Below are 21,674 nucleotides of genomic sequence, written 5' to 3'. Positions count from 1 at the left end.
TGTTGGGTTTTTTTAATTTGTTGTATTTTGTTTTGTTTTGGGGTTTTTTTTTATAGTCTTGGCAAATGTTTGAAAGCTTGTTTCTCTTCTTGGTGTTTTGACTGGGGTTTTGTTGTTGGGTTTTTTTACCTTTTTTTTTTTTTTAATATAAAACTTTGGGAAGCCTCTAAAGCAAAGAACTTTGTACTCAATCTTTATTCCTGCTGCACATTTGCTGCCACAGACAGACGCTCTCACCCAGCTTTAAGGACAGCTTTCTTTCTGCCACAGTGATTGATTTGCCCTGTAAATCAGTTCCCACATAAAATTCACAAGGAACAAGTGATAGGTCATGAAGCAATGAACTGATGGGGAGAATTTGCTTCCTTGCTTCTATTTCTCCCTCTCTAATTCTAGTTTTAACCATTTTCATGCCTCCCTTTAAAGACTTCATTTTAATCTCTAAGTGTGCCCGAATTTGGACTGAATGAGCCTGTGGAAGCAAAGGGGGAACAAAAGCCAGGGAATCCTTGTAGGTGGAAGACCCTGGTGCTTTTTATTGCCCCTGGAATAAATAAAAACATGCACTCTGTGTTTCCTGGCTGCAGCTTTAATGCAGAACTTATTGTGAAGGAAACCCAAGATTGATGCACTAATGAAGTAACATTTGCTGCTACTAAAAGAAGGGGGGAAAAAATCAATAATTGCTACATTGAATCCGTGAATTAAAGAAGACTCAAGGAAAATGGGAATTGCTGCTGTAAGTAAGAACATGTGGCATGTCTGTTGATTTAATGTATGTTAAAAGGTAAAATAAATAAAAATTGTCACTTTTTTTTAACAGAAATAGATGGACTGAGTAACCAGGAATCAAACACACCTGCCCAAACCTTGTAGAACATTAGAGCTGTGAGGGACCTGCGACTTCCTCTGCACAGGTTTTGTAGGAAACAGAATTTTTGAGAGTTGATGGCCAGAAACCTTAGTTTTGAGAGACATTGTTTCACAGAATAAAATGGAAATGGCTTTTGATATCCTGGTAAAAATACATTGTCGCCTTGGTGGGGTTAAATATGCCTTTTTCTTAACTAATATTTGTCATAAATGGTTTTGAAATTTGGCATAATTTGATAGGCTGAGGTGTGGGTACCTAAAACGCTGTAAAACCAGGGACTGGGCTGTTGTATCATGCAAGAGATGCACTGCTAGATTTTTACCTTTCAATACTGAGGATGATGAGGATGATTCAAGGATGGTAGGTTTTGAGGGTCTCTCTTCTCTTGCTCTGTCCTGTCCCTTTGCATCTCTCCTGTCCTGAGAGCCATTGCATCCTTTCTTTCCTAATTAGTTCTAAGAAGTGGAGCAGAATGAGGAGATAATCTGAGGGAGGAGGCAGCTCTGGGGAGGGAGGAGGTGCTGGATTATTATTAGCAAAAAGACCTGCAGAGAGAACTCCTGTTCGAGGACAGTTGGTGACATTATGAACAGACCTTGCATGACAAATCACTTGAAGGCTGAGAAAAAGAACAAATGAATCCAAAAAACTCTTTTCCATCCTGCCAGGATGTCACCACCTGTCAGGGACACACAGGTGGATTTTCCTTTTTTTTTTTTCAGTCTCGCCAAAAGACAGTTTGGGAAGAGGGTTCCATTTGCACCAGGCTCTGCTCGAATGGATCATCTCTCCATGGAAGGATTTGCAATATAAATAGACAAGAGGGTGTCTGATGGTTTCCAGATCACAAGTGGTAGAAGATGTTACTGCCAGGGTTTGAGGGATTGTGGTTTGTCAGATTTTGGGTGAAGCGAGGGGGGATTTAAGAGGAGAGAAGCAAAAAGGTGACAAAGGGCACAGGGAGGGTGACAGGGTGAGAGAAGAGGGAAAAAGGCGTTGGATAAGGCGAGGATGTACCTTCTCACTTGTGGTAGGATGGATTTAGAATAAGTACGAGCAGAAATAGGGAGCTGAGAGAGATTTCCATGGAGTCTGTCACCGTCGGAATGACGGAAGCTGGGTTGGCAGCAGCAGCCAGAGCTGCCTGGAAGAAGAGCAGGAGATAGATTTTACTGAAACTTAGTGAAAGCGGAAGAGAAAGGAACAGTAATATTGGAAAATTAACATTTTGCTTTCTTTGATCTTTGCGACTCTACCCACAGCAACACATTTTGTCATTGTATCCTTGTCTCCCCTGCAGATTTCACTGCCTTGACAAACACAATAGAAGATTTTTTTTTTCCTTGTTTATTTGTTCTAAAGAGTTTCAGCTGTGAGACCAAATACTACTTGGAGTTCAAACTTTAGTGACTGTTATTATTTTGGCTCTCATGGTGGGGAGCTGAAAGGAGCTGGGAGGACAGAGTGCTGCAGATTGAGATGGGAAGTGTCTCCCATGGCAGTTTTCCAGCCTCTCCAAATTGATTATGGGGGTTATGGTTATGTTGCTTGATTAAGCGTAGGAAAGAGATATTAACTTTGATTTTTCTTCTGTGGTTCACTCAAATAATACCATGTGTTGTATTATGTAGGATACACTTGGGCACATATCCTGTAAATACATGGAACAGGCATTATTGAAGAGGGAAGCAATGGAAAAGGTCAAATGAAGAAATAGGAACAGAAAATGATGAATTTGAATCAGGTTTGGTTCTAGGAGGAGCTGAATGGCATAGCCATGAAGTACAAGGCCACTGAAGATCCAAACTATTCTAAAAATTATTTTTTTTCCTCTCCTTCTTTAAATGAAGAAACCAAAAGACCTAATTTTGCTAAAAAATGGTTCATCTTGTGGTCTGAAATAATTTGCTCTGCTAGTCCTCAAGGTTGCTCACAATGCAAAATAATGTATTTGGGCTCAAGTTGGAATTTACTGGTGCACTTGTTCTGCCTGAGAATTTTGTGTTAGCTGAGATTTATGTGCTTTTGGATTTATCTTTGAGTTTGTTTTTAGCTTGTGCCAGATATATCTAAAGTGCCCGGTCAGCAAACTTCTGATTGCCTCACTAAACCAAAGAATTGGGTTATAAGAAGCATCATCCTTTGAATATCAATGAATAAATAGAAAAAAAAATGAAAAAAGAAAAAAAGGACTTGAGAGGTTTGAACTGGTGTAAATGTGAAATAAAAACAAAATCAAGAAGTCCTAAAAAATGTGAAGTGTTTCCCTGGATTGTGGGCAAACATCCTGGAAGCCAAAAGTGCCATAACTCAGTCACAGGTGACTTATGTTCATGTGCTTAGCTTAGCATCTGGCTGATAACTTTTCTTATCAGGGAATACATAATTTTCTTGAAGTTAAGAGAGTTTTGTTCATTTGTGAGGGATTGGTGTTCCCTTTTTTCGTGCCAGGGATGTTCAGAGTTTGCATAATATCTGACAGCAACTTTCTTATCTTCAAGACGTGGAGAAATGAGGGTCGGTGATTATGGAAGATAAATATAGGCAGAAATGATTACTGAAAGGGATTGATAAATGGGGTGGGGAATGGGAACAAATCTGAGACACAAAAAAGGCAGAAACAAATGCTTAAATTTAGAGTTCTGTCCTTGAAATGTCCCCTCCTGTCAAATATTCCATAATAAATGATGAAAACCTTGGCATTTGATATTTCCCAGCGACAGCCACGACATTCCTGAGATGTATGTTGGGAAGTCTTTGCCCACAGCAGGTTTGTGCAGCATGTGCAGCCTCTCCAGGAAACAGGCAGGGAACTTAAATGTGTTTTGGAGACCAGAACACACGGATAGTTTGGGCTGGTCTCTGGGACAGGGTGGAATCTTGGCTGGAGCACAGAGGTACCTGTTTTGTGGCACAGGTGGTTTCAGTGCCAGTGGTGTCACTTGGGTACAGCCAGACAAAATACTTTTGGGTGGTTGAACATTTATTTTGGGTTATTAGCAGTTTAAAGTCAACAATTTACGTGGGGAACTCAAAAATTGGATCTGCCTCTCTTGACATCAGTGAAAGAAATCCCATGGATTTCCAAGGAGCTGCATTTCATCCACATGCTCCTGGTGCCTTTTCCTTCTGTGCTCGAGCTGAATTTTCAGAAAACGCACAAATATTTCATTTTTCTCCTCATAGCTTTTCTTTTCATAATTATTATAAAAGCAGTAGGAAGATAAGTTGGCTCCTCATGGCCTCAGACCCCAACTCACCAGGCTACTCATTTTCATTCCTTACTTCTTGTATTTATTAGTCTGTACCTGCCAGGCATTTGTGTGTGTGTAGACCAAGACCTTTGTTTATTTGAATTATAAAATCAATAAGGTTGGTGAAGATCAATAAGTCCAACCATGAACCCAGAGCTTCCAGGTCCACCACTAAACCAAGTCTCAAAGCACCACATCTGCAGGGTTTTTGAATGATTCCAGGGATGGTGATTCCACCACTGCCCTGGGCAGAACACCTCAGGGAAGTGGGATCATACATCACCCAGCACAATCAATTCCATCTAGATAAAAACCTTCTAGATAGTAAAAAAAAAAATAATAAAAGATGGATTAATTTTTCATTAAGGCCTTTGAATTTGAAAATAACAATGAGCTAAACCAGAATAACCCATTATTATAGTTGTTCTTTTTCTCTCAATGTTTTATAGAAGAAAAATAACTATATTTTTCTCTCTCAATATTTGATTGAAGAAAAATAACTAAAAGGTCAGAGAAATTTCACGTGTCCTAAGATGATATTGGATGGATCCTGTATTTATTTTTTCGAGGTACAATATTTAAATGTCAAGCATCCCCAGGAGAAATAAATTATTCATTATAATTAGAAAATATAATTTTTTTTTCTTAAAAAATCATTTATTAGTGACTAAGTAGCATATTTAGTGAGAATGTTTCTTCTTTTGTACAATAGCTGTGTACTTTGAGATAATGTTCTAATTACCTAATTGCAGCTATTGTATCGAACTGGAGGTTGAGATCCAAAGTGTCATGGCAACTGGCAGAAAAGCTCTGCAGCCTCTGCCTTCTCAGTAGAGTCTCAAAAATAGCTCTTTATTGTAGGAAATAAGGAGGTAAATCTTCTTAACAAGATAAAGCTTGAACCAAGAAAGAATTTTCCCCTTTGCACTTGATGGTAAAGCATAAATTAAGCATTTCTGCTTCAATTTAATTAGCATAAGCCATCATAATAATGTACCCATAAGTGTTTGCTTTTCCAGTCTAGAGCAAACCTCCCGTGCTCAAGAGATTTACTGTAAATCATTGAATATTAATTTCTTGGATTTTATTGAAGAACATTTTACACAGTCAGCTTAGGAGAGAGAGAACAATCATTTTCTTTCCTTTGCAGGAAAGATCTTATTTAATACTGTGATATTAACTAAAAGGAACTCCATGAAATGCTGCTCCAGTTTTATGATCTTGTTAAACTCTGGAGACTTCTGGGAGTGGGAATTTCAGAAAAGAGGAAGAGTATATTTTAAATATGTCTGACTCTGAATGTCTGATAACATTATGTCTTTCTGTTCACTGCAACTCATGTGATCTCTCATTAACACTTGTAATGCTAATTAGGAAGCTGCCTCTCACTTTAATTCATAGAAATGTATGATTCCATTCAGGCTGAGTAATGATTGTAGAACTGCCATAAATTCAGAAGAGAGCTTGGCATGAATAAAGATCCCAGTTCAAGTCTAATAAATTTTATAAGTTGAAAATGTAATGGATTACAGTTTACTTGCACATTGGTGCTCTGGTGATATAATCAAAGCAAAGGTTGTTACTTTTGTGCCAATTCCCATAAATCAGCAACCTTGTCTAACATGGGCAGCTCATCCTGCACATCTGGGTTTTGTTGTTTGGTTGTGATTTTTTTTGTTTTGTTTTATTTTGTTGTTTTTTTGCTTGTTTGTTTGTTTTGTTTGTTTGTTGGGGGATATTGGTTGTTTGTTTTCCCCCTGAGAAATAAAATTCATCTGTATTGGACATAATTTCAACTGACTACTTATGTCTGTGCTTTCTGGAGAGCCCATAATAATGTCCCATCAAATTAAAGTTTCACGAGCTTTTTTTGTACTCTGTCATTAACTGATTTGGGAAACAAATATTTACGAGGTCCATTTGGCTTCCATATGTTTGCCTGGGAAATGGGGCAGCTGGGAGAAACCTCCTGCCAGGACCACTGGTACTGTCCAGGAATGATTCCCTTCTGCTCCCAGCATAGCCCTGATGGCACATGGGGCTGGACCTTTAGTGGTTACTGGGAATTTTCTGCTTCCAAACATCCCTTTCCCATGTATTCCACTTCCCAATGTATCTAATATTCTTTCCACAGAGAAAAGCCTTCAGGAAAATACGTCCTTTACCTGTGGGTTTGCACTGAGCAGCTGGAAAACAATGCCAAAATCTAGAATCTGTTCTTCCCTCCCCTAAAATCCAGCCCAAATAGCAATTTATGGGAAAAAGTTAGCACTGATATTGACTTCCTAGGAAACACAAGATGGTAAAACTAGAAGTGATCGTCCCTTAAATTCTGGAAATATCATTAGTTCCATAGGCAGGAGGAGGTAGTGCCTGTTATTGTGGTAGATGTTGGTAAAGTAAGGGCCAAATATCTCTCCTGGTGTTACAATAGTTCACAAAATGCACATTTGCAAGGCTTTTGGTAATGGCATTTCACATCCAAGTGTTTGTATAAAGGAGCTGGAGACTTGAATTTCCATCTCCGCCATCGGGACTCACAAACGTAACTCGTCCGAGGAATTTTGTAGCCATAAACTTTTATATCTGCGAAGGAAAAGCCGGTCAGGAGGTAAATCCAACTGCAATAGGAATGCAGAAGTGGTGACCAGTGCACCAGGCTGTCTGGTTGACTGCACTTAATTTCCTTTGTGAGACTTCAGGCAGTTAAAGCAAATCCCAGACCGAGAAGTCGCTGCTGCTCTCGCTGCTGGAATTCTGGAACGCCACCTCTGCCTTTTATGAGCTCCCATATAAATCTCAACGAATCCACCATGAAGAAAATGAATTGCAGTCTCCAAAGTTCTCTCATTTTGCTTTCTGTTGAACCGCTACCTATTTTGAAACTTTTTTTTCCTCTTGTACCTAAGTGAAAATGTTTTCTCTAAACAGCTTTAAGTGCTTAAAAGAATATGTCATTTTGTACTTCCTAAACCGCTTTTCTGTCAGGAAAAGAATAGAAGAGGTCCACAGAGATTAAGGATTCAATTTAAAAGTAATCAAATACTCATTTTTCTTATGAATATTTAGACCGGTGACTTACCAGAGCTCACACCTGAATCTGTCAAGTTCTGAGTTTATTTTCCTGGAGTCAAGGGCCATCATTTTCTCCTGTTTCTGTTCCTACACCGGATTTTTTTTCATGCTCTGACTGCTTAGTATAATCCAGAAACATCTGTTGCAGCTGCTTGGAGTGTGAGCTCTGATTCAGGAAAACTGATCAATCTCTCAAATCTCTCCATCACTTTGCAGCCCTCAAAAGCAAATGGAAATTCAGAGAGAGGGAGGCCCAGAAAGAGCATTTTCTCTCTAGAAAAGGCAGTAGAGATTCAAAACGAAGTTGTACTGCAAAGCTGCTGTTGCAGTTTGTCACATACGATGCCCTTGAGCCACACCCAGTTTACAACTGGAGCTTTCCCTTCTTTTTATCCCGAGGCGTATTTTTTGAGGAACAACAAACCCCACAATGCAACCGGGTGAAATTTGAAATTTATTCCTTTACTGCAATGGAATCTTTTATTTTTTTTCTTTTTAAATCCCCACCTTCTTTGCCAGTGGCAGTTACTGGATCCTCAGTTCCTCTGCTGTTCCTACATGTGTTGAAGGATTGCTTTGTCTCCAGCTGCTGGGAGCTCTTTTCTTCCTAACAAATGTCAAGAGCTGTTTTGCTAATTCCTCTCCTGCGTGTCATCCCTCCTCATTAATTCTCCCAATGACAATGACATCTTTTCCAGAGACACTTCTCCCCCCCGAGCTGCCACCTTATTTATTTCTTCCTCTGCCTTGCCTTGAGGAACATGATAAACTTGAAGACAGTGCAGAAGGTTTCTCAATTTGTTTAGGTTTCCTGGTACAGTTGTGTGGGTCTGGCCAAAGCAGGTATAAATCACTCTGTTATAATTTTTACTTTCTTTAAATAAAGCTATTTTTCTTAAACATACATATAACACTGTAATGATTGAATAAAATTAGTTTGGTAAAATAAAATTAATTTATTTTATAGGGTCCTTTCAGACTCTCCAGTCTGACCTCTAAAGAGCAGAGCCAACAGCTTTGACCCAACACTGTAGAGTTACACCTGGTCTATCATGAAAATACCTGATGTTGACTTAGAGAATTCAAGAAATGAAAAGCCTTTACCACCCCTCAATTAACAACTAATAAATGCTGCTGTTGAGACTGAACACCTTGAAATCCTCCTCACCCAAACTGTAGAGTTTTGTAGAAGTATTTTTATTAGGTTTTTCCGCACAGTTTACATTAAACTGAACATTTCTTCTCTTTCTGGATCTCACCCTGTAATAATTTCTCCTGTTATGAGAATTTCTGCTGTTGCTGGTTTTAATCTTTTCTATTGCTCTGTTCCCTCTCAGAGGAAACACAGTTTTTCTGTGGCCTGTTGCTCCCTTACTTACTCACCTTTCTTTAGATAAATATTTGCTTTTCATTTCTTCTTTCGTGAGGTGCTTCTTGTAAGAGGAATGCACACTATAAAGCAAGAAAATAAAAATTAATGCATGCTCAATCTTCTTCAAAGGTCAGGAAGGATCCAATAAAAGCTGATGGGAGCCGGGTGTGTGATTTACCTGTCTGGAAAATCCTGGCCACAGGCAATATTATTATCTATTAGGAAGCAGTAACATGAGTCAGATCCTTTCCACCACACAGGAAAGATTTTTGCCAACTCAAACACCACAGGAAAAAAAGCATTTAGTAAAAGAAAATAAACCCCAGAAGTATCTCAAGTCTTATCTTAGAATCTGTGAGTCAGAGACAACAAAAGCTCTGAAGATAGAATGATTTGTACCGGATGGGAAATAATTCAGCTTAATGAAAATCAAAAAAAAAGGAGGTGATATGGACTTCAGAGTATTTGAATAGACACTTTTAAAAGAAATAAAATTTATGTACTACAAGGAAAGGTTATGAATACAATAACCTTTAATAAGGAGGAGGCAGCAGTTGGAAGAAAAAAGAATGATTAAAGGAAAAAAAGAGAAATAATGAAAATAAATATCTAGCAGGTGTGCAAAGGTTTATCACGTGTTCTTACCTTCCCCATTAGCACTAGAAATACTGCCAAATCTTCAGAAATGTATTGAAATAATTATTCACTCAAAATGTTAACTTCTAAAAAAGGTGTTGGTTTACACATCCATTTCAACCAGTTTGCAATATTGGTGAAAAGTGGTTTGCTGCCATAACTTTTTTTTTTTTAATATTTAATTATTTCTTCAAGAGATGCTTGTTGCTGTATCACTCAATCAAAGATCCTACCAGGCAAGGAAATATTTCTTTAAATCCTCGGTGTCTGCTCTGCACGCTAAACAATGAGGAAATGGCCTCAGGGAAGGTTTAAGTTGGATATTAGGGAAAATTTCTTCATGGAAAGGGTTGTAAATCCTTGGAACAGGCTGCCCAGGGAAGGTGTGGAGTCACCATTCCTAAAGTGTTTGAAAAACGTGTGGATGTGGCACCTGAGGACGTGGTTAATCAGTGAACATGGTGGTGGTGGATGGTTGGACTTGAGGATCCTAAAGGTCTTTTCCAGCTTTAATGAAACTTCAGTTTGAGGGTGTTGGCGAGGATGAGATTCCAACAGTTCCATGGAATATCTCAAAGAGCCTCTGGGAAGCTTTTGTTTGGATCCCTCAGGAAAATGGGAGCTGATCTGTTTGGCATCAGCTTCACTGCACCTCTTGATTTACATCACAACTTCATGCCTGGAATTTGAACATTATCTAAACTTATCTAGAGCCTCCTCTGCAGCATTAATTCCTATTTCTCACAAAGGTGCTGAGCAGGTGTTTTTCTCCCCCATAAAATGAATGGTGTGTCATGAAAATGTATTTTCACACTGCCTGGAAAATCAGCCTGATGCTGTTAAGTGCTGGGAAGGCACCACAAAGTCTCTCCTGCTCGTGAAAGTGGAAGGAAAATCAAACTGCTGAATATTAAAGATCAACTCTAAAAAGGGAATTCATGATGCTTCTGCTTATTGTCCTAAACAGAGATCCAAGATTAAAAACCTGTTCCCCAGTGAGGCCTCCTACCCACACTTGTTGTTTTCAGTAATAAATTAAGTTCTGATTTATGGAAAAAAAAAACCAAGCAACCAACCAAACAAATAGAATTTTTCCATTTGCTTGAAAAACTTCTTCCGTGCTGGCTGTAAAAAAATGCACATTTATAATTATAAGGGTATTACATTACTTAGATCCAGCTACTTTTAGTTCTTTTATTCAAGGAAGCACAACCTGTTTCAGTTCTTGTGTTCATCTTGTCAAAAAATTAAAAGAGAAGATCAGCATTTTCATCTTTCTCCCCAAAATAGAACTTGAGTCCTGTGTGACCAGTCTAGAAGAAATGTTTTAAAGCCAAAGAGCCTTCAAGGACATCCAGAAATTAACTTTATGTCATTAAAAACGTTTACCTCGTTTCCCAGCTGATTCACAGCCACTGTAATTCAAAGTTAGTCATTCCATGAAGGTTCAGCAGTAAAAGATTTCCTTCTCTAGGACTCTGAAATGTTTTCTTCTGGTGCATTCCAAGAGACACCCTGTGGAAATTTAAGCTTGTTCTTAAAGAAATGAAATAAACAATCCCAAATGCAAGGCCACAAATGAACATAAAAAAACCCCAAACACACTTTTAGCAAAAAAAAAATTAAAAAAAATCCTTTGTATTTGTGTTGTACAAGGTCAACTACCTCTGTTCAGCAAGATAATTCAGTCAGATTTCGGATTCTGAATTTTTTTTCACTTTTTTATTCATTTAACAATATTTAGAAATAGGTCTCTTTTTTGTGGGAAAAAGAAAACCAACCTTGAAATTGGGATGGTCTGTAAGTGCTTCAGCAGAATGATCAAGGACTTCATCATAACACTGTTTGAAATGTGCCTTTATCCATAGAAATTTGCCCAAAATAGCATTTTGTGGGGAAATTTCCAGAAACTTCTGCAATTTTCCAGCAGTAGGTGAATAACCCCATCCCTCAGATTTCTGAGGAAAGTTTGCATCAACTTGCAGGGTTTTTGAGTGCGATTCTAATGCCACACTTACAAAATAAATTCAACACAATCTTCACATTTGGAGGAAAGGAGAGAGATTTTCCTGCCTTTTAAGCAACTGGGGCAGGTGAGAAACAGCATATTCGTAGGAATATGAGGTGCTGAGATATACAATTAGAAGAGGTGTCAAAAAACTTAATTGAACAATGACATGCTGTCAGCAGCAGCTTAAATGCAATCCCATGATGACACTTGCTACAAACTATGTCAAAATGAAAAATAGGGGAGAGCTGACGTGTGGAGGGGCTGAGATTCCTGATAGGTATTCCTACAGAAGCAAAACAAGTGACAGGAACATAAACTGCAGCACTGATTACCCTGTAATTAAATGGAATTAATAAAGGATCAAGGTAACAAAACACGGAACAGGACCTATGAAAACAGGGACAAATGTGGACTTGGAAATTCTGCTGTAGGGGTCCAAGATTTAGGAATAACAACTGGTTGGTTGCCTCTGGTGTCAGATTTGTGAGCCTTCTGGGAGACAAAGCAGCCAATTCTTGTTTCCCCCACATTTTTCCACTCTCTGTGTCACATCCCATGAGGTTTATTGCTCCTTGGGAATTGTGAAGGACTTTGGTGGTGTTTTTCCCTACAGAGCATAATGCACCTTTCCATCCCCACTGCATGGAGGGCTTCCATTGTCACTGGGAATAGATTCCTGCTTTTCCCCCTGGCTGTCACACTCCAGCCTAATCTTTAGATTAATAGACCACACATTATTTTAGGAGAGCTCTCCCTGGTTTATTTTAGTGCCATCAACACAGTCAACCACGTGCTGACTTCTCAGCTCAGCATCCCGGGATAAAAAGTGTTTCTTCTCTCCCACACCCTTCATCTTGCATGAGTTTAATTTCAAACAAATCTGAACAGATGAAAAAAAAAAATAATGATGAAACCCAAAATATCACCCATCTGCTTGAAATGCTTCAAGGTTTGAACACGGGGTATTGAATATTTCCTACTGTTTATTAATAGATAATAGCAAATGGAATTTGTTAAATAACTTCAAATAGCATTCTTAGGGAAAAAAATTAGCATTTCTTTCATCAAATGCATTTTCTATTATTTACCAGCTCATAGAGTTAGTTTTAATAAGTAACTTTAATAATTAACTTTAATAAGTTATGCCAACAGTAAATAGTTCACCCTAAATTCTATATTGAATGCAGCAGACCCTTACTAATTCACATTTTGCTAATCCTCACACTTTCTAACACACAAGAACCTCTCCCTTCACCTCCTGTCTCTTTGCAAAGATTTAATATCATAATGTTTCAGTGACTCCTCAGCCTGTTGGAATCTCATTATTTATACAGCATAAATAATTAAACTAGACCCTCTTTTTAAAATTAAATGAGCCATGGATTTCTGAACTAGTTACCTTAGTTATAAATTGTGCCAGGAGCTGATCTTCTCTCACATGCAATTAAAGTGCTCACTGACCTCTTGCACTGAGGCTCCAGAATAAGGGAATTCACCCAAGCAAGAACAGACTGGATGGGATGCAATATGGACAGTATGGACAGGGGAGTGCTTAGGATTTTTTTTCCCCACTCTATTTTTTTGGAAGCCAAAAATCACCCTTTTATGGTGAATATGTGCCCAGGTGGTTCTGCTGCTCACTCAATAAACTCACTGTGTCACCAATTGGGGCTGTGCTCACGTTCTGCACCCAGAGGTACTGGTGGAAACCTCAAATTTTTCAGTAAGAGAATACTTTTCCCCTTGCTCTTACTTCCCTGTTGTAAGTCCATCATCTAACAGAGAGGTTGTTTTGGAGAATAGTTCCAATAGGTGTCTGTAATTGCTATTTTTTAGGTAACTTGTTAAAAAAAAAAATTTAATTTATCATTCATACCATTTCTGTGCATATTTTAAAATAATAAAAAAATAGGTACACACCATAAAAAAGCCCCCTGGCCAAAGGGCAGTGCCCTCCCACCCAGGGAGGGTGTTTAGTTGTGCAGGGCAAGTTTGAAAATTGAGATGCACAGCCTGTTTTAAACCTCATAGAGGAATTTTTTTCCGAGTTACCTGAATAAACCTCTGCTTAATCCCTGGGTGATGACAGAATTTCTCACCTCTAAGCTTCGTGTGCGAACAACCCAGCATTTGGAAATCCTGATTAGCCACAGAGTCAGTCAGAGGGGCAGAACCAAACAACAGGCCAGGCTGGGGAGCTGTTTGTAGGGAACACAGCTAAATAAATAAATAAAACACAGTGCAGCCACTTGGGCTGGCGTTGGGGACCAAAAAACATCTCTAAAATAAAAATATCGCTCCTAAAGCTGTTTAATGTCTCAGCAGGGCACAGGGTTGAGTGTTCCTGAATATTGACAGTATGAATATACTGCATTTGTGCAGACAAAGCTGCAAATGAATTCAGTTTGCATTACACAAGTGTAATTACAATGCCTTGCCCTCTTTATGCATGTGTTAGCTGCAAATAAATGAGTTGTGTTTGATGTTTTCCACTGCACCACAGATAAAAGATCAGGAGCAAACAGCAAACCCATCGCTTTGATCCTGTGTTGAAACACAGGGATGCAGATTAAGGTCTAAATCCAATTTTTCTGATCGTAGCAGTGCTGAAGGAAAGGTGTGTATCTCGGGTTTTTTAATTAATAAATAAAAGGAGTGAGAAGAATCCATTTTTTTTCTTGTCAGAAATAATTACTTTCTTGCCTCATGGTCAGCAGAGAACGTTTTGCTGACAAGGAACCAACAATAAAAACACGCTCACAAAACTCAGAGTGATGTGGCACAGTGGCTGCTGCATTTTGAGGGTAGGGAAAAAAAACACCTTCTCCTGTTCTCTGTTGCAGGTGGTTCATTGCATTCAATCAGACAAGCACTGATACATTTAAAATTCAAGGGAACAAAAATACAGATGGAGATTTTGTTAACTGTTTGGAGAGAATTCTTGGTCCTCACAGCAATAGCTGCACACCTGAGAAAGCAGAGGGTGAGAAAAATCAGTTTATTAAAAGTGTAGGAACTGTAGCAAATTAAAAGAGCATAAGAAAAGAAAAAAAGCAAAACAAAACAAATAAACCCCCAAATACTATTACTTTTTTTTTTTCAATGAAAATGGGATTAAGCTTGAGAGTGCATAAATTTATGCTTATTGAGAAGTGGGAAAACATACTAAAGAGCAAAAAAGGTATGAGAAAAAGATTGCCAGACTACCTTAAGGTTTTAGAAATAATATCTAAGTTAAATGTATAAAACAGTTAGAGAAGGAAGGTTTTGTTACCTTCAATTCATTTCAGTGCTCTTAGAAGATACTAAAATACATCCAGAATAGAATAACACAATTATTCCGGGAGATCAATGGAAACTTTCTCCATCAGGTTGTTTTAGTCACCTTTGCCTTCTGGATATTGACTGAAACACAATAAATACATCAGCAAAATAGATATTTTTGAATTTAAAGATCCCCAGTGAAAGAGAGAAAGTTTAAAACAAAATAACAACAGGCTTTGTAGGAACATTTTATAAATTATCTACTTCTTCTTTGCTACAAGTTACTCAGCTGTTCCATCCTTCATTTATAGCCACATTTTTTTCAGCTGTTTTGTCACTGAGAACAGAAATGTTTTCTCTTTGCAGTGCCATGCCAGCTCTTCTTTATTCCTCCTGATCCTTTATTTTAAAATAAACCAGCGAATCTCTAATTAAAAAAAGTCAAAATGCGTGATTAATTACAAATCAAGAGTATTCTGAAAGCAGGAAAGAAAATAAACAACTGTGGTAAAGTGAACAGATGAGATTACAAACTGAATTGCCATCATTAGCATTATGAGTCTGATAATTAGTTATTAGAATAACAATACATATTTAATATTAATATGAGATAACACAAGTGTTATTACGGGGACAGGAGAAGAAGATGAACTTGGAAGGTTCTAGTTAAGGATAATTGGAGTTGGACTGCCTGCTAATGTCTAGGATTGACTTGCAAGGCTCTTGTGGAGATAATTCTGATTTTGTGGGCAGACTCCTGATTTTTTAAAGCAGAAAGTGGCCTCAGTTATGTCTTCACATTGCAGGATTCAGCATAACAAAGAGGATCAGCTACTCCTGTAGTTCCCTTTCAGACAGTCTTCTGTATGAATAAAACTCTTATAAAATAAAGTCTTATCTTTGCTCACAGTAAAGTATTCTGTTCTTGATGTAACTTCCACTGAAACCAGCAGGAGTTTGCTTATTTTGCAGTAATTAAATTAATTAATGGGGATGTTGTCATGTTACCTATGAGTACTGGTACCTTCTGCAGGCCATTTTCCCCATCCCTCTGCTGGCAAAGCTGTAGAGATCCACTAATTTCAGACCTCTAAGCAGGATTCTGCCACCAAAAACCCGTCCTAACTCACCAGTGCTCCCAGAAAACAGGGATACCACAGTCCCCAAGTGGAAGTTTGAAGGACTGACCCCCCACAATTTCAGAAATCTTGTATTTTCTGTCAAGCAACACATGATTTCTGGTTTATTTGATGAGACTAAATCTGGTTTTATTGTGGGATTCAGGCTCTAAAATCTCACTGGATATAGAAAGAAGATATTTAGAATTATGTGTATATTGAAGACTGGCATAACTTGCTCTGAAGACTATGAGCAAGTGGAATGGCCTTTTATTACTGAAAAAGGCATTGATCTCGCTAATTCCCAATAAGTACAATAAAGGTGAGGGTATTTAAATGATATATAAAAACTGAATACAGGGTAAAACAGTGTTTTTCCATAGTTCTTCTAATAAGTTATAGTTTATAGGGGTGTAAGATCAGGTATCACAGCTGGGACTGAGCAAATTTAAGTCAAATAAGGGAATTATGATGAGTTGCCAGGTTACACAAAGCAAAAACTGAGCCTAAACTTTGATATAATAAATAGAAAACTAAAGTCACTCCAAAGCTGGGTTATTTTTTCCTCTTAACTTTGAGTGGTTTTGCTTGGATTGGAGAACTAGAGAATTTAATCGAAACAATTGTATAGTTGGTTCCATTTAATGGCTCTTATACAGTCAAATATACATTAAGAAGAAATATGTTAAGTGCTGATGTGCTGAATCTACTGTACAGGCAACGTTTAATTGCAAAAGGATATCATTTGGAGTGACTGCTATTTCCCTGCCTTCCCAAAATGAACCTCCCAACAAAATAATACAGAGTGTAAGCAAAACTGAAGATCAAAGATCTAATTTCTAATTCAGGCAGGCATTAAACATATGCTTAACTTTGACCAAATGTGTAAAGCCATTAACTTCCAGGACCATAAAGAAGTGCTTAAAGTTAAATGGGTACTTAGGTTATTATTCACACAGGGTTGCCTTCTTGAATCTTACTCCCCTACCAGTATTAGCAATTTCTTTAGCAGCTGGTCCCACTGATAACCAAAATAAAACCCCAAAAAACCCTGTTCCTGACCATTAAAAAGTGGCAGAACCTGGTTCTCATCTGTACATATGGATTTAATGGGTTTTATATTTATAATTGCTTTTCTTTTTTTTTTTTTTGCTGTGTTAAACATGAGCAGAGAAAAACTGGGCTGTGCTGCCTGATTGTTAAAGGCAGGCAGGTAGTTGAATATTTGTGCCTGTAGTTAATTGTGAAAGCAAATGAGAAGCTGCCTTTAAAAATCAGGTCTTATGTTTTTGGAGACTCTAAGAAAATAGGAAGCCTGTACAGGAATTTGACCTAACACAGGCCAGAGTAAAATTGCTTTATTTTATTTTCAGAAGACTAAACTTAAGAGAAATCCAGGCTTAAAACCTTGATTTTCAGCCCTAAAAATTTCTCTACTGACATGGACTGGGGAGAACACTATTAAAACCTGAATTTCATACAGAAAAGAGCTAGAACAGTGTCATGATGGTTAATAAATGGGTTACTAATCTAAATCAGCCTTGAAATAATAGACCTAACATTAGTTTCTATTTCCATGTATTCTTTACTAATTGAAGGAGATGATGGTTTATTTGAGTTAATCATTTTCTCTCCAATCATCTCAAAATCAGACCTTGCATTTTGTGTTCTGCCACGTTTTGATTCCCCCACACCACAGACCCAAATCTTCCCCTTGACTTTCACTTGTTTCACACAAGCCCGGAATCAATTCCAGCTTATCAGTATCAGACAAACCACATCTTATCAGGGGAACTGAAAAATCCAGATAAAGTAACAATTTTAGCAAGTTTGGAGACATGTAGCTATTTTAGGCAAGTTACACCCTGTTGGCATTAAATTATTCTTGAGCACTTAGGAATTTTAGTCAAAAATTCCCCCTTAGTTATACAGGGATGCCCTCCTTGTTTTCAAAACCAAACCGCGCCACAACCTTACAACCTCCCAACACCAAAAACTCCTCTGGGAAAATATGTGCCCTCCCTCACTTACAAAATAAGGATATTGCCTGGATTTCATGTTTTCTGTAATTGTTTCAGTGATTGCTTCAGTCTGCTCTTGGAGAACAGGCAAACAAAGATGGAAAGAAGGAGTTTAAATGTAAAATTTTATGTTGAATTTTGCATTCCTTAAGTTCCCCTACTGGGATTTATTGCTCACTCCTTAAGTATAACCACAAAATCTCCAACCCCAGATAAAAAGTCAGTAGAGATGTGATTGCCCTGATCCTTTCCTCTCTCTCTCTCCAGCTCAGCTTTAGTTGCCAGCTGGCCCTTCCCTCTTTGTTTTTTCCAACGAACAAAGTGTTTAAAAATCCCAAACCAAACAAACCAAAGAGGCAGTGACATAAAAACCAGGATCATAGCAAGAGGGATGGGAAGAACAGCTGTCCTGCTCAGCCTGATGCTCCCACGTCCATCTGCAACCTCAACCATCTGCAAAGGGAAAGGAACTGCAGGGGAAAAAAACCCTGAAGGAACAAGGGCTGGGTTTGCAAAGGAATAAACATCCCAATTTCCCAGCACAAACAACAGGTTTGGAATGTCATCACCCACCAGAGGAGGAGGATTTCTCTGTCAGACCACCACAGGGAATTCTCTATATATTGTAGGGTGAGGGAACTTCCAGCAAGGACTGAGTCACCCCATCCCCAGTCACACACCAGGCACTAATCTAACCTGAGGATTAGCAAAATCAACTGGAAGATTCTATAGGGTGAAAATCCTTTAAAAGAAGTTTCTCTGAAGAGGAAAAAACCTCAGCTTCTCCACCTGAAACTTTCAGCAAATTGGACGAGTTCTGAACTCAAACTAACAGGGGATGGCACTGAAATAAATTTCCCTGGCCTTTGCCTCTCTGAACTCCTATAAAATCTGTAGCCAAGGTTGCAACCTGATAGAATACACAACTTTTTTACAAGAGTAAATATTTTTTGGAGTCCAGAAAAATCTGCATATTAAGCCCAGGATAATCCTCTTGGATGTTTCGCAAACCAGCCTAAATTCAAGTCTCTTACCCATTTTGGAAAGGACTTCTGGAAAGATTAATAAAAGCACATTTTGCCTCCAACAAATCCTAGTATGGATTGTCTAGTTATCTGAAAATATGCCTTGCATTTGAACCCTCCTGTGAAGTATTTTGTACCATTTATTTTCCCTGAAGTCTTTATTAGAGCAGACATTTAAGGTTTTTAACAGAATTGACTTTAACCGGAATTTATTGGCCATTCTTCCTCTACACAAACACTTTTTAATTTAAAAGAACATGTTTTTTACAGAGAGGTTTCAGCCCAACTGTTGTTTGTTTGTTTTTTTTTTAACTTAGTGAAAATCCTTTGAAATGCAGTTGTACTTTTTACTTAAGGAGAAGTTATTCATGTGAGGAATGGCAGTAGGTCTAAGTCCATAATCCTAAATAAAAGGTTAATTCTTGCAACGAATCATAGAGTGGCTGTTTGGCTAGTTTTGCTTTCCTAAAGCAATTTCCAGAGATATATTTACTTTGAACAAGAATTACTCCCCAAGAGATAACTTTTTCTTTTATTGGAAGTTTCATTTAAATAAGAGCGAGACGTGAATATTTGGAAGGCAGCACATGTTTCTGAGACAGTTCTCTTGCAGGTTGTGGATGATTCACAGGAAAGAAATCTTTTGATGCCTTGCCAGAATACAAAATGCCAGGTCCTTCCATGGTGCAAGTGAAAGGAGCTCCATTTCCCTCAGCACACATTTGGAGCAGCAGTCTGGCTGATATTTGCTTTTGTAGATATCTCTCACCCAACTGTCTTCATTTTGAACGGTCTTCTTTGAGCAAAGGACAAAAATAGCAGGCTCAAATACCTGACATTGGGCAGAGAAAACTTTGGAATTATGGAAATGTGGGTACAAAAAGAGTCTGATGATGTTTGAGTAGAGTTCATGAGTGAGGTCTTTATATAAATAGATCATAATGTCAATATTTGAAAGACGGTCTCAGATCTTAAACTGCTTTTCTTCAGTGAAGTTCACTTTTAAAGACTATTTTTAAGGACTATTTTGCTGGCGTGCATTGTAACACTTTTGTAATACAGATTTTATGTGATCCAGGTGCTAAAGTCATGATTTAAATATTATGACATTTATTATTAATATATACTGTCATTTGCTACCTGAAAAAAGTAATGCTACCTCATGAATAAAGTATCCTGGCGAGATAGCACCAAAATAATAACAAATTCCCATGTGAAAAGAGCTTAAAAATTAGGGCTAAATAATAACATGTTATTAAGGACGTATTCTGGTCCTTAGCAGTAAACTAAATATTTCCCAGCTAAAGCCTAAGAAAAATAAGTATTCCAATTACAGATGGAAGAGAAGTCACAAATCCCTTGGAATCTCTCCAGCAAGGGGTTTGCCAATGCTTATAACAAACAAGTGGGTTTTACCTGAAAGAATTGAAGATTAAATCTGATATATAACTGTGAAATAAATAATACAAGCATCTTATGAGTGCTTACAGGATAAAGTCTGAGCTGTTGTCTGGGTAGGATTAATAGCAAAGAGGTTATTTCGACGATCGGTGGATAAGAATTTAAGATTAGTTATTCATACTGGAAAAGTGTCATTTGGCATCTTAGTTTTTTTTCCCAGTCTTGCTTTTGTCACAAAACTTCAGCCAGTACAATGGGACGTGTCTGTATTTTCACTTTAATCTGAGAGGAAATGTCTCAGGGTATCTCCCACCCATCTCTGGGATGAATCTCCTCAGCAGCCAGAAGGATGTGCAATACTCACCCTCAACAACTTGGATTTCTTCAGAAATGATTCTGCTGAGATTCAGTTCTTCCAGCTCTGGTTTTATCTGCATATTTTATTATTGAGCTGTCTTTTTTTTTTTTTCTCCCTCTGTGACTTTCTATCTAAAAGTAATTGCTTAATTTTCTCCTGTGTCCCTCTAAAAGGGAACAAGGGCCTCTGCAGTTCCTCAGCATCTTTGCCAGCCTTATCTGGAACCTGGAATGCTTCGATTTCCTTCTTTGTCTCTGGATATCTTGGTTTGCAGCCTGAATGTTTCCTTTTAAATCAATTCTCACATTCTAAAGACAAAATCCTCCTCTTGTAAATGGCAACAAATGACTTGAATTTTTCCGTTGCGAGAACAGATAATCAAATTAGAATTTTCCTAGGATATTAATTCAATCTAGGAAGCATGATTAACCATTACACTGCTAAAAAAAAGAAGCCATATTTATTTATGTTACTTTGCTAGAGGTGGATACAGACCTGCAGGTTAATGCTCAAAGAATAGAACAATGCTTTGCTTTTTAAAATTAGACTGTTGCTGTGAGTGATGTGGAGAGAGAACTCAATTGTCAGGAATGCACCAGAGAATAACTTTTAGTCATTCTCAGTTATTTTTACACCTCTTGATTTCTATAAATAAGGGATAAAAAATTGACACCTCGTGCATTCGTGTTTCTATATTTAGTGCTGGGGAGGGTAAAAAAGAAAGAAAGGAAAAATATCATGGCAGTGAGCTGTGGGCAGTTTTCATGAGATTAATTTAGGAGATATTTCATAATTTTTGCCAAGCTTGCTGTTGGTATTGGCTTGTCTGAAGCCCAGAAACTCACCTTCCAAGTTCTTCAGACTCAAAGAACCAGAAATGTTGCACTGTTGGCAAAAACCAACACGAGCCTCTTTGTATGTTTTGAGCCTCGTTTCCTGCCTATTTCCTAAAACCAGAATTAGCAGCATGATAGGTTACTTATGCTTATAGGCATCTAAGCTTGGATAATATGTACCTGGAGATAAATTTGGCTTTGTGTTGCACGATGCTGGAAGAACTGCAACGTGGAGGCTGAGGAATAATTGAGGATAAAATCCTCAGGGGTGAAATACCTGAGGATTCTGCAGCTGCACGGGGTGTAGTAACAAGGGCTGGAGATGAATTTACAGTGTAGGAAATGAGATGCCACCCGAATTTGGACTGTGCAGTAAATAATTGTGAATGCTGAAATCTTGGGAGTGTTTTATGAATATCAAGCATTCGA

At 38.0% G+C, this 21,674-nt stretch overlaps 1 long non-coding RNA gene across 2 annotated transcripts in view; it reads left to right on the top strand.

Annotated features, from left to right (window-relative positions):
* LOC135419436 (uncharacterized) overlaps positions 1-21,674 on the top strand; it is a 522,870-nt gene that overhangs the window by 303,303 nt on the left and 197,893 nt on the right. The window contains exon 3 of one of the 2 annotated variants that reach the window (XR_010432988.1): positions 7,352-7,362. The exons of the other annotated variant lie outside the window; for it this stretch is intronic. This is a non-coding gene — a long non-coding RNA (uncharacterized LOC135419436). Of the gene's footprint in view, positions 1-7,351; positions 7,363-21,674 lie in introns of those variants that run through there. 2 annotated transcript variants of the gene reach the window in all.

Source organism: Pseudopipra pipra, chromosome 10 (genome assembly GCF_036250125.1).
Source record: "Pseudopipra pipra isolate bDixPip1 chromosome 10, bDixPip1.hap1, whole genome shotgun sequence".
Classification (NCBI taxonomy): Eukaryota; Metazoa; Chordata; class Aves; order Passeriformes; family Pipridae; genus Pseudopipra; species Pseudopipra pipra.
This window is presented reverse-complemented; position numbering and strand designations above follow the sequence as displayed.